Below are 11,843 nucleotides of genomic sequence, written 5' to 3'. Positions count from 1 at the left end.
CTCTGGAGGCAGGCTCTATTCGGAGGTGGTGCAGGGGGGAACCCCGGAGATCCCGACGAAGTCGGAGGACCCGGGGAAAGTACCCCCTGCGGAGTCATCGCAGAAGGCCCCTCCCCCTCCCTGCCAGGAGGGGGCGCGGGGTGCCACCTCCGAGAGCACAGAGACATGTGAGAGCCGAGTACCCACCCCAGCGGAGGGGACTGATGCAAGCACGGGAGCTGGCCTGCTAGCCCCCTTGGAGTTCCCAGTAGGAATCGAGTCAGTGTGGGACTTTACGCAAATCCCTCTCTCGGGCACCGTAGGGGGTCCACTAAGCGAGGTAGGTTCCTCTCCAGCATCGACATTCACGATGGACTCGGATGCGGGGGGGTGTGAGAGTGTCAGCGAGGTCTTTGGCTTGCCCGGGGACTTCTGAGCAGAGACCCACACATTTCCTAGTCCCCCATGGCTGCTCTATCGGGACTCACGTTTAACGTCAGAAGCATCGAGAGCCACGTGAGGAGGGTCGCCCTCTTCAACTACCTGACGATTTTCGCTGCCTCCGTCTTTTTCCTGCAGGAGTGCGGGATCCCGCATAGAGCCCAGTACAAAAAATACCAAGAGGACTGGGTACATGGACCGTCGGTCTGGTCCGGCTCTAACGAGACCAGATCGGCGGGGGTCGCCATTCTTTTTAAAGGAAACGTTTTAATTGACGTTATTAACGAAATTTTACCAGGCAGAATTTTATTGGTCAAAGCTTTTATTAACGGAGTAAAGTGGCAGTTTTTAAATTTTTATGGTGCAACAGATAAAAACACCCGAGCAGAAATGTTAGAGATTTTACCCCTTTTTTTAAACGATTCAGATCCTCTGATTTTAGCGGGAGATTTTAATTGTATTTTAAAGGGGGAACGCCGGCTTTCAAGCTCAGTGAGCAGAAATTATGATAAAACCTCAGCCTTGCTAAAAAACATCATCTCAGACGCCAAGCTCACTGATGCTTACAAAAAATGCAACCCCAACGCATCAGAGGAAGCCGGCGTTACCTGGAGCAACAGACTGTGCAGCTCCAGGATCGATTTTATGTTCTGCTCTTACCAAGTACTGCCTTTTAGATGTGACCTTTTTACCAATGTTTTCTCGGATCATAAGCTTTTATATTTTAAAGTTGATTCAGTTTTAAAGAGAAAATCCGGTAAGAATGCCTGGAAGTTTAACGTGTCCCTTTTAGAAGATCCGCAGGTTTTATCTGATTTTATCACTTTTTATAAAGACTGCAGGCGAGTAAAAGATCCCAACACTCCCACCAGCCAGTGGTGGGAGAAGATGAAACTGAAAATAAAAACATTTTTTATCAAGGTTGGGATCGCCAAAGCTAAAGCCAAACGTACATTTTATTCTAATCTGAATACTCGCCTGCAGACCCTGTATAAGTTCCGTGAACATGACATAGAGGTGGACCACGAGATCATCGAGGTGAAGAAAGAGATCGCCCGGTGCCTGGAGCAGAGGGGAAAAGAAATTATATTCCGTTCGAAAGTGCAACACCTGGAGGAGAACGAGACCTGCTCCAGGTACTTCTTCAAAAAGATAAGAGACAAGCGGACAGTCCTCGATGATCTCGATGGCACCAAGGACATACAGGGTATTTTAAAGAAAGTGTATGGTTTTTATGCGGATCTTTTTAATACTAAACCTGTTGACAGTGATTTTATGAATGACTCGTTGAAGGAGATTACCGACGTTTTAGATCCTGGTTCTCGTGAGATTTTACTAAGGGACATCACAGAACAGGAGATTTTAGACACTATTAAGAGTTTTAAACCAGGTAAGGTGCCTGGGCCCGATGGTATACCCATAGAGTTTTATGTCACCTTTTTTGGTATTTTTAAGGATGACCTTTTCTCCCTTTTTACTGAGGTTTTTATGTCTAAAGCCCTCCCGGGGTCCTGGAAGAAGGGTGACGTGTCTCTTTTATACAAGAAAGGAGACAAGACGGACATCAAGAACTGGAGACCGATCACCCTTCTGAACAGTGACTACAAGATAATGGCCAAAATATGTGCGAACCGCCTCAAGACCGTAATAAGCACAGTTGTACACCCCAACCAGGTCTGTGGGGTGCCCGGGAGGGCAATATGGGAGAATCTTAACCTGATCAAAGATTGTATTAGCGACACAAAATCAAGAAGCGGAAAAATGGCAATTTTAACTATCGACTTTGAAAAAGCCTTTGACCGCGTGTCGCATTTTTATCTTTTTAAGGTTTTAGAGAGAATGGGTATACCGGAAGGTTTTTTATTGTCTTTAAAAGCGTTTTACAACAACTGCACGAGTAGAATTTTAGTCAACGGTTTTAGGACACAGGAAGTGCTTTTAAACTCCGGGGTGAAGCAGGGGTGTCCCTTGTCCCCACTACTTTTTATATGCGCATTAGAGCCTCTTTTATGCACCATACGGCGGGACAAGCAGATCCGTGGGATCCCCCTGCCCGGCGGCGGGGGGATCGAGGCTAAAGTAGTGGGGTACATGGACGATGTGGCAATCCTCGGAAGGGACACCCTGTCGATCCAGAAGGCTATTAGACAAATTGAGTTTTATTGCTGTGCCTCGGGTTTTAAAGTCAATTTTAACAAAAGTAGTGTTTTAAACATCGGGGACCTGCCCTTGCCAGATGTCCCCATTCCTGTGTCCGACTCGGTGCAGATTTTAGGAGTCTCCTTCAACGAGGATAACAGAGGTCTTAACAGCTGGGACTTGGTGGCACAAAAAATCAATAAGAAAATCTGTATGTGGAGCATGCGGCAGCTGACCATGGAGGGGAAGGTTTTAATCACCAAATCTGTGATTTTACCGATTTTATTGTACCTGAGTTTAGTGTTTCCCCCTCCTGGCAGAGTTTTTAATAAAATTGTTAAAGCATGCTTCACATTTTTATGGAGCTCCAAGATGGAGAAACTCAGCAGGGAAATCGTGATGAAGCCGAAGGAGATGGGAGGAAAAGATTTCCCTGATTTTAAAGCCTTTTTATATACAAAGTATTTTAGTTTATGTATTGGTGCTCTTTTTAAAAACCACTATTGGTCCTATTTTATCCGGTATAACACAGGCTATTTTATGAGGAGGAACAATTGGTTCAAGACGGTTTTAAATTCCCCTTACTCTTTTAATCTGCCCGGAGAATACAAGATTTTAGAGAAAATAGCGATTTTATATGATTTTACTGGCAAAAGCCCACAAGTTTTAATGAATAGTAAAGTCATTTTAAAGGATATTAAGAAAAGTGGTTTTTATGTTCAAGTAAGTAATTTTAACGAAAGACAAAGCAAAGAAACTTGGACAATGGTTAATTATTATATTTTTAATTCACAGAAAGATCTGGCCTGGAGCTGCGTCCATGACTGTCTTCCGTGCCGGGCATTCCAGCATCGTAGAGGTTTGACCAGCACTGCCGCGTGCCCAAGACCAGGATGTGCAGGAGAAGAGACGACGACCCACCTGATGTGGACCTGCTACATTACAAAAAGAGTATGGACTAAGATGTTGCCGCTACTGATTAAGATAACAGGACTTAAGAGACTAACATTGGATGCCGTCCTGTATGGATGCCTGGAATGCCCCACACGGACTCAGAAAATTATGGCATGGAAGATGGTCAATTCGGTCAAAGCAGCTCTATGGAAATCCAGAAACATTTTAGTTTTTAAACATGAAATTTTAACTGTGAAGGACATTTTAGCCATTACTCTTAATGAGATGCACCAGTACTTTTTAGTGGATAAGAAAAATTTCCCAGTTTTAGCGAGAAAATGGCTTTTATCAGAATGGAGCTCCATAATATGATGCCACCAAGGGCCCTTTTATGTGATATTATCTTGTTCTGTATTTTTAACATGTATTTTATGTAGACGAATGTTTTAAATGGTATGTTTTAATGTGTTGTTTAATATGTTTTAATGTACTGTTTTTAACAATTGACAAAACGTCTATGTAAATATGTGTTGGACAAATAAAAACGCCCCCCATATGGAGGGCTTGTCAACTTAAAAAAAAATCTGTTCTTATCAGTTTAATATCTGATACGTCCCCTATCTGGGGACCATATATTAAATGGATTTTTAGAACAGGGAGCTGGAAAAAGAGCTTGCTCTGTCCACTCCACGCATTGACCTGGTATTGCAGTACCTCCAGGACCGGTGCACCCCCTTTCCTACAACCGTTTCCAAAAGCAGAAAAACAACACCGACGAGCAAGAGGTGCAGCGCAGCTGTGGCGGCGGCTGCTGCTACCACCACCACCCAAGCACTTTGATTGACACTCAGCCCGTCTGCTCGCAACATTGTATCCACTGAGCAGCTGCGTCTGCCAGAGTGTGCACAGCACAGGTACAACTGGAAGCAAAACAACACACACACCAGTTCATATGGCAGCCGCACTCTATAGTTCGTACCTACCGCTGCGCTAATAGCCAAGTTGGAAACATCGGGCAGGCACAGCGTATCCTGGCAGCCTGCGTCTGTATGCTCCACGTATTCGGGTCATGGGTGTATGTGCAGGGGGCCCGGAGCCCTAGGGGGCCCATAAAGTCTCTCTTCCCCACATTGTAAACCAATGCTATCAATGAAGCTTTATAGTTTGGGGGCCCAGTTCCAGACTTTGTACTGGGGCCCCGCAGCTTCAAGTTACACCTCCGGATCAGGATAATGCTAGGCCATTCCAACCAGCCTGTGTGTGTGACCTGCAGTCGCTGGTAGTCGAAAAGCGGCCGGCCCCGGATGCGCGCTTCAGAGTGGACAGACAGCAGCGGACCCCCAATCACACAGGCCCAAGGCTTGCTATGTAGCACGGAATACCTCATTGGACTGCAGCACTCCACGCGGGCTGAGATACACGCTCCACGTGGGATGGGCAGTATTCGTCCATGAAGATCCAGGCCAACGTTTAGAGATGGAGCAACACTCGGGGAGCAAAGAACTCCAACGAACGGACGTCTACTTTACAAGGATGTATTGCTTTATTCAATGCATGGACACAGAAACAGTTCAACCGCTCGATTACAGACCGCAGTCAATACAGTAAAGAGAGAAATGTGTCTGTTTAATGTAAACTTGCATGGAGCTCGTTTGTCAGCCACTGACTGAATGCTGCTGCTGCATGTCTAAAACGTGGTCTGACGTTACATGCACCACCAGGGATAAGGCCTTGCCTATAAGCATTCCCCAGCTGGCAAAAACGGAACCTCCCTGCCTATTCCTCACCATGGAAGAACGGAACCTACCTTTTTTTTTTAAAAAAAGAAAGCCACAGCAGCAGCCAACTCGATTTTGGTAGGCCGCTGTCTCCCCCTTGTGTGCTGCATAAAAAATGCACTCCACTAAAAATAACATTGATCCACGAAATAGAGCGTAGGGAGAGAATGAGGCTTCAAGATGAGCCGTCAGGCTATGATAAATTGTATCACACCTGGGCGATATGGATAGATGCCCGGAGCTCACCCCTATTTACTAGGTGGTTACAGACAGGGACATGTGAGTAACATGTTTAAACCACAATCGTAAAGAGAAACAACAATCCCGGAGCCCGCCCCCCCCCCCCTTTTTGTTTTATTTTCTCTTTCTCCCGTGTCATAGATACCTACCATCCCTTACCACTCCCCCCCTTACCCTCCCCTCATTCCCCTGTTTGTAGACCTTATAAAATATCACAGACAAACATGATATAGTTCAACTCGAAATTGATTTATTAAGTTTCATTGTCAAAGTTAATTTTACATTGCTTTGAGATAAGGCAAAAGTTTCCCCCCCTCCATGAAACCAATAAAACCTATATTGAATAAAATAAAAATGATGCAGTTACCGGTAGTTCTGCAGCTTCTTGGTGGAAATAAAGACCATCTCCCGTCTCCCAGCTGCAGCAGAGACTGACTGAAATGGCTGCCAAGCCCGGTATTAATGCTTCTAAATTGATGACATCACAAAGGAGTGACATCATCAGCCTTCCAAACACCTGGCTCAATTGCATACAGTATGTATGCATGTATGTGAGTCTATCTATCTATCTATCTATCTATCTATCTTTATTAATTATGTAGAATATAGATATGGATTATTTCTAAATTACAGATTTTGTAGATATAGATTAAAGATAGATTTAAGATTGTTTGTGTGTGTATGTGTGTGTGTATATAAGTGTGTGTGTGTGTATATATATATATATATATATATATATATATATATATATAGTGTGTGTATATATATATAATGTATATATGTAAAAAAAATATAAAATCTGTAGTTATGTATGTATGTATGTATGTATGTATGTATGGCGGGAAAAAAAGGCCTGCTGTATGTTTTTAAGTTCTTCGGATGACCATGCCGCTCTAATATTCTCCTTACTAGGGTCTACTAATGCTGGCCCAGGGGAAGGCAATAAAGCCCTATGGGGCCGAAGCCAATTTCCCTTATTTTAGGTAAAAAGTTTCCATCCGTCCCTACTCGAAATGCGGCTGGCCGAAGAGATCCCTCCAACCGACCGGCCGACGCACCTTCAGAGACAAACTAGTGCTTGCTTCTAGTGTCATCGCCGGCTTAACCCTCGTTTGTAGGGAGCTGACGAGTCCTGCAGCAGCAGGCTCTGCAAGCCTAGGATGCGTGAGCTCGGTGCAAGAGGAAGGACTGAGGGTGTGAGGCTGGGCGCGGTTGAGAAGGCGTGGGGCGGGGCTATGTAAAGTTTTACAAGCTCTCCCCGCTGCCTGGGTGCATTGTGGGTGCGCCCAGAGTGCTGGCTGAGCGTGTTGCCTCAAGCCTTAGAAGTGGAGTTGGGCGGACCGGGCTACAGGTGAAACCCATTTCGGGTTATCGCTTCTCGGCCTTTTGGCTAGATCAAGTGCAGTTGGTCTGGTCAGGGGCTTGAGTGATCTGGGTTAGCCCAGCGATCACCGTACTGCTTGGCAGTAGTCACACTGTGATTTTTCAGAAATCGACAGACTTATTGAAGATGTCTGGGATCCAGAATACCATACGTTTCATGGTGGACAGTAAGGATGGGACCAAGAATACCGTCGTGTATGTTGTCCGGGACATTATTATGGTGGAAATCGGAGTGCCCAAAGATGAGATCTTTTGCGTCCAGGATTTTCCGAGACTCGGCCAATACGACGTCACTTTCTGCGGAGAAGGAGTTTGTCTGAACGTGTACGAGTGGTTGAGGAGCCATAAAGACATTCCGCTACTACGGGGTGTAAAGGTAATCCCTTTATTTGGCATACAAGAGAAACCATTAATCTTGCATGTATACAACCCGTACACAGATAAGGACATGATAGTGAACTTTCTCAAGCGTTACTGTGATGTGGTTAAAGGTGGCGAAAAAATGACTAATATACTTGGCATTTTTAACTCCAAGTACAAGTTTTGGGTTAGGCTGAGAATGGACGCTACCAAAATTGGGGGAGTGACGCATCCACCTGCGAATTTTACCATAGCAGGTAACCGGGGATATCTTTACTACCCGGGGCAACCGACCTTCTGCAGGAATTGCAACCAGTTTGGGCACACTAAGGAAGACTGTTCCAGTGGTCTAGTCTGCAGAAACTGCCAGGAGACCGGGCATCACGCTGGCAGTTGTCCAAAGCCGAAATGCTGCGACCTGTGTGGCGATAATGACCATATGTGCAGGGACTGTCCGTTAAACCTACCGTCCAGGGGCGCCTGGAAGACTAAATCCTACGCGGCGGCTACTAGTCGTGAGGCTACTACCATTCATGTGGCTCCTACTAGTAATGTGGCTTCTACTAGCAGTGCAACACCTGTTGCTATAAGTGAGGTTGCTACTGTGACTAAGCCTGTGGTGACTGCGGCGGAGAACACTGCAAGACCTCCCCAGACTACTGAGAAGGATAAGCCTGCGGGGTCAAAAAATCCTAAAACTGCAGAGGTAGAAGAGAACATCAGGAGGAAGATTGGGAGTCATAAGCCCAATGTTGGGAGTGCTACTCCTGAAGACCAGGTGGCGGGAGTAATTAGGCAGTTGGAAGAGATAATTGAAGAGGTGGACAGCCCCATTAACCCCTCGGGAAAGATTGAGGAGTTTTCGTCTCCTGAAGCAGTCCTGTGCAAGAGGGAGGGGGGAGGTGGACTTGATGTCTCCAGCGAGGAGGAATTTGTGCAGGTTGCGGACCAAAACACAGCGAAAAAGAGAAAGTGCACAAAGAGTAGAGAGACGCTTATGGAGGTCAGTAACCCCTTTGAGACTCTGGCGCAGGACCTTGAGTGCTCAGGTGAGAGTGGTGAGGAGGTATAATCTGAGCCGCTATGAGTGCATATATCCTGGTTTTGTGGTTTAGCCACTTTAAAGGTGAAGATATATATACAGTATATGACTTTCTTGTTTTGCATGAGCTATGATATGTTGCTATAAGCTTACACCTGAGATATGGTTCTAAATATATGCTCCCAGAATGTAAGAGTTTTCAAGTCAAAGGCCAGAAGAGCTGCAGTTTTTGATTTTTTGCGTCAGAAAAAAGCTGACTTATTTTGCGTTCAGGAGTGCGGTATAGACTCTGATATCAGCCCTTCAGAATGGCCTTATGGTGCTGCTGTGTGGTCTGGGAGCATATATAATAAGAATGACGGAGTGGGTATACTGGTTAACTCCAGAGAATTGGCGCTACAGAGCAGCGAGGTCATCGAGGCGGGAGATGCATCTCCGCAGTGCTGCTATACAGAGGCATACGTTTCCGCGTTATTAACGTGTACGCTCCTGCAGAGAAACAGGAGAGGAGCGCCTTATTTGACAAAATTAAATTATTTTTGCAAGGAAGGATACCAACTGTCCTCATAGGAGATATGAACTGTGACATCACCAGAAAAGCATTTGATGTGTCTGCAAAGCTTTTATTTGAATTGTGTTGTGATTTTCGTTTAAAAGATATACAGCAAGCATGTGGCATATCCCCACAGCTAAGTACTTACCATGCGGACAGGGGTGGGGTCCACTCCAAAATTGATTATTGTTTTCTGTCTGAAGATATAACTGCAGTAAGTTATACACAAGAAATGACCTTTTTTTCAGATCACGAGTGTTTGTTATGTGGGGTGGAGGTGGGGAACAGTGTTGTGTGGGGGAGGGGAGTCTGGAAGCTGAACCTGAAGCTTCTGGAGGGGCAGGATATCCAAAAACAATATGAAGGCCTATATAGAAAGTGGAGGGAGAGAAGAGGCGAGTTTATAAATATCCTAAATTGGTGGGACAGGGTAAAGGGGAAAACTAAGGCTTTTTTTAAGTCTGTAGGGCATAAAGTAGCCAGGAAAAGGAAGACGGAGTATGTGAGGCTCAGCAACAGACTAAGCTTCTTGATAAAGTTGCGGGACGGCGGGATAGATACACAAGAGGATATCCTAAAGTGTAGGCGAGAAATTAATAGTTACCTAGTGGAGAAAGGGAAGGGCATAATGTACCGCGCCAAGCTGGATAAGATGCTACATGATGAGACATGCTCGCGGTTTTTCTTTAAAAAAGTATTCTCAAAAAAGCCAACTTTTGAAGTAATAGAGAGAGAGACAGGAGGGGAAGTGAGGGGGGAGGAGGTGCATGAGGAGATAGCGTCCTTCTATGAGGAGTTATACAAAGAAAAATGGAGGGATGAAGTCCTGGAGGGTGATGTGCTAAGCATACTTGAAAACAAGTTAGGAGAGGCGGAGCAAGCATCCGTCAACCAAGATATTACCACTAAAGAAGTGTGGGAGGCGGTCCGGAGCATGGGCGCTAATAAAACGCCTGGTATGGATGGGTTGCCTATAGAGTATTATCGTATGCTGTGGAGTGTGATAGGGAAAGATGTGTGTGAAGTGTGCCAGTACATGTGGGTGAATGTGGACATGGCTGAAAGTATGCGAGGTGGAGTGGTTGTCTTAATACCCAAAAAGGGCGATTTGAAAAACTTAAAAAACTGGCGCCCGATTACGCTTTTAAATACTGATTATAAGATCTACGCTAAAATTATTGCAAATCGGATGCGTGCGGTAGTGGAGAGTGTGGTGAGCGAGGACCAGTACTGTGCGGTGCCTGGTAGGAGAGTACATGAGAGTCTGTGTCTGGTGCGGGATTGTCTGGGTGATTGTAAGGAGCGAAAGAAGAGGGTGTATGTGGTGAGCTTGGATTTTGAAAAAGCGTATGATAGGTTGTCGCATGGGTTCTTGTTCCGAGTGTTGGTGTGCATGGGGTTCCCGGGTATGTTTGTAGAGCGAGTGAGGAGTCTGTATGAAAGGATTTATAGTAGCATGTTAGTGAATGGGAAGGTTGGAAGGAGAGTGAATGTGATGTCTGGTGTGCGTCAGGGGTGTCCGCTGTCGGCCGTGGTTTTCATCTGCGCCATGGAACCGTTACTATGCCTGATAAGACAGGATAAGATGGTGAGGGGGATCCACATCCCAGGTAGTGACGGCAGAGAGCTGAAGGTATGTGCGTATATGGATGATGTGTGTGTGATGTGTGAGTCTGAGAGTGCAGTGAGGAGAGTGAAGCTATTAGTGTCCGTGTTTTGTGGTGCGTCTGCGTTCCGTATTAACTGGGACAAAAGTGAGTGCAAGGTGTTTGGTGAGACTGGAGTGAGTGTAGATATGGGTTTAAATATTGTGTTCGGGCCAATTAAAATCTTAGGCATCAAATTCAATAATAACTTACAGGGGGAAGAGAGCTGGGAGGAGGCAAAGCAGAAGGTAGAGAGAAGGCTAGATTTCTGGAAATTGCGCAATCTTACCATGATAGTCAAAATTCTCATATTAAAAAGCGTAATTTTACCAATCTTTCTATACGTGGCATTAGTTTTCCCTCCGGGATACATGAGTCAGAGGAGGATAAACAGAGTCATGTTTCTGTTTTTTTGGGGGTCCAAGATGGAACGCTTGAGGAGGGAGGTAGTACACAAGACTTGGGAGAGAGGAGGGATGGGCTTCCCAAATTTAGAGGCATATTTTGGATGTAACAGCATAGTCTTTCTACTGAGTATGTTACACAAGACTACAAAAGGGGCGTGCATGATGCGGTATTTAGCAGGGAGATGGTTCGTGCGCATGAAATGGTGCGAATATGACTTGAGGAAACCAGTCGCTTTCCAAATCCCTAAGTGGTATGAATGGACAGCATGTTTTGTGGCGAAGTTTGAGTTGGATGACTGTGAAGTGAATGTACTTAAGAATAAGCGAATGGGGAAACGAATGATTGAGAGTAAGGATGAGGTGTCTGATATTAATTCTGTTAGCAGAGTGAATGTGGAGAGAGTGTGGAAGAAAGTGCGGATGGATGGGATGAGTAATAGGCAGAGTGAGATTGTATGGCAGAGTCTGCATGGTGTGTTACCGGTGCGAGAGTTTCAGCGTGTGAGAGGTTTGGTGAGGAGTGAGAGATGTCCAAGAGAGGGGTGCGGTGGATGTGAGAATGTGGTTCATTTATTTTGGAACTGCAGCCATGCACAGAATGTGCTGCGGAGACTTGGCTCGTTATGTAAGGAGATAATAGGAGTTAATTTCATGTCCTTTGAGTTAGTTATGTTTGGTTTAGGTGTGAGAGGCAGTGTGAGAGAGAGACTGTTGTGGCTGTTTATGGCGTGTGTGAAGGAAGTGTTGTGGGATGTAAGGAATGTGTATGTGTTCAAGAGGAAGGATGTAAGTGAGAGGGACAGCGTGCGAATGGTGTTGGGGAAATTATACTTCATTTATTTATGGGATAAAAGAAAGGATGGAGTCGATGCGGAAGGAATATGGAAGGTTAAAAAATGGATACAATTAGTTGATTTGTCATGATTTGTAATGTATTTATGTTGTATAAATGTGATGGAATTATTATGTTGTAAATAAATA

General features: G+C 45.2%; 1 pseudogene; it reads left to right on the top strand.

Moving 5' to 3' along the window:
• The first annotated feature begins 4,012 nt into the window (after positions 1-4,012).
• On the top strand, positions 4,013-4,189 carry LOC136574078 (U2 spliceosomal RNA; annotated as a pseudogene).
• The last annotated feature ends 7,654 nt before the right edge of the window (positions 4,190-11,843 follow it).

Source organism: Eleutherodactylus coqui, chromosome 7 (assembly GCF_035609145.1).
Source record: "Eleutherodactylus coqui strain aEleCoq1 chromosome 7, aEleCoq1.hap1, whole genome shotgun sequence".
NCBI classification, from domain to species: domain Eukaryota; kingdom Metazoa; phylum Chordata; class Amphibia; order Anura; family Eleutherodactylidae; genus Eleutherodactylus; species Eleutherodactylus coqui.
Note: the sequence above shows the minus strand (reverse complement) of the source record. Positions and strands in the feature narration are given on the sequence as shown.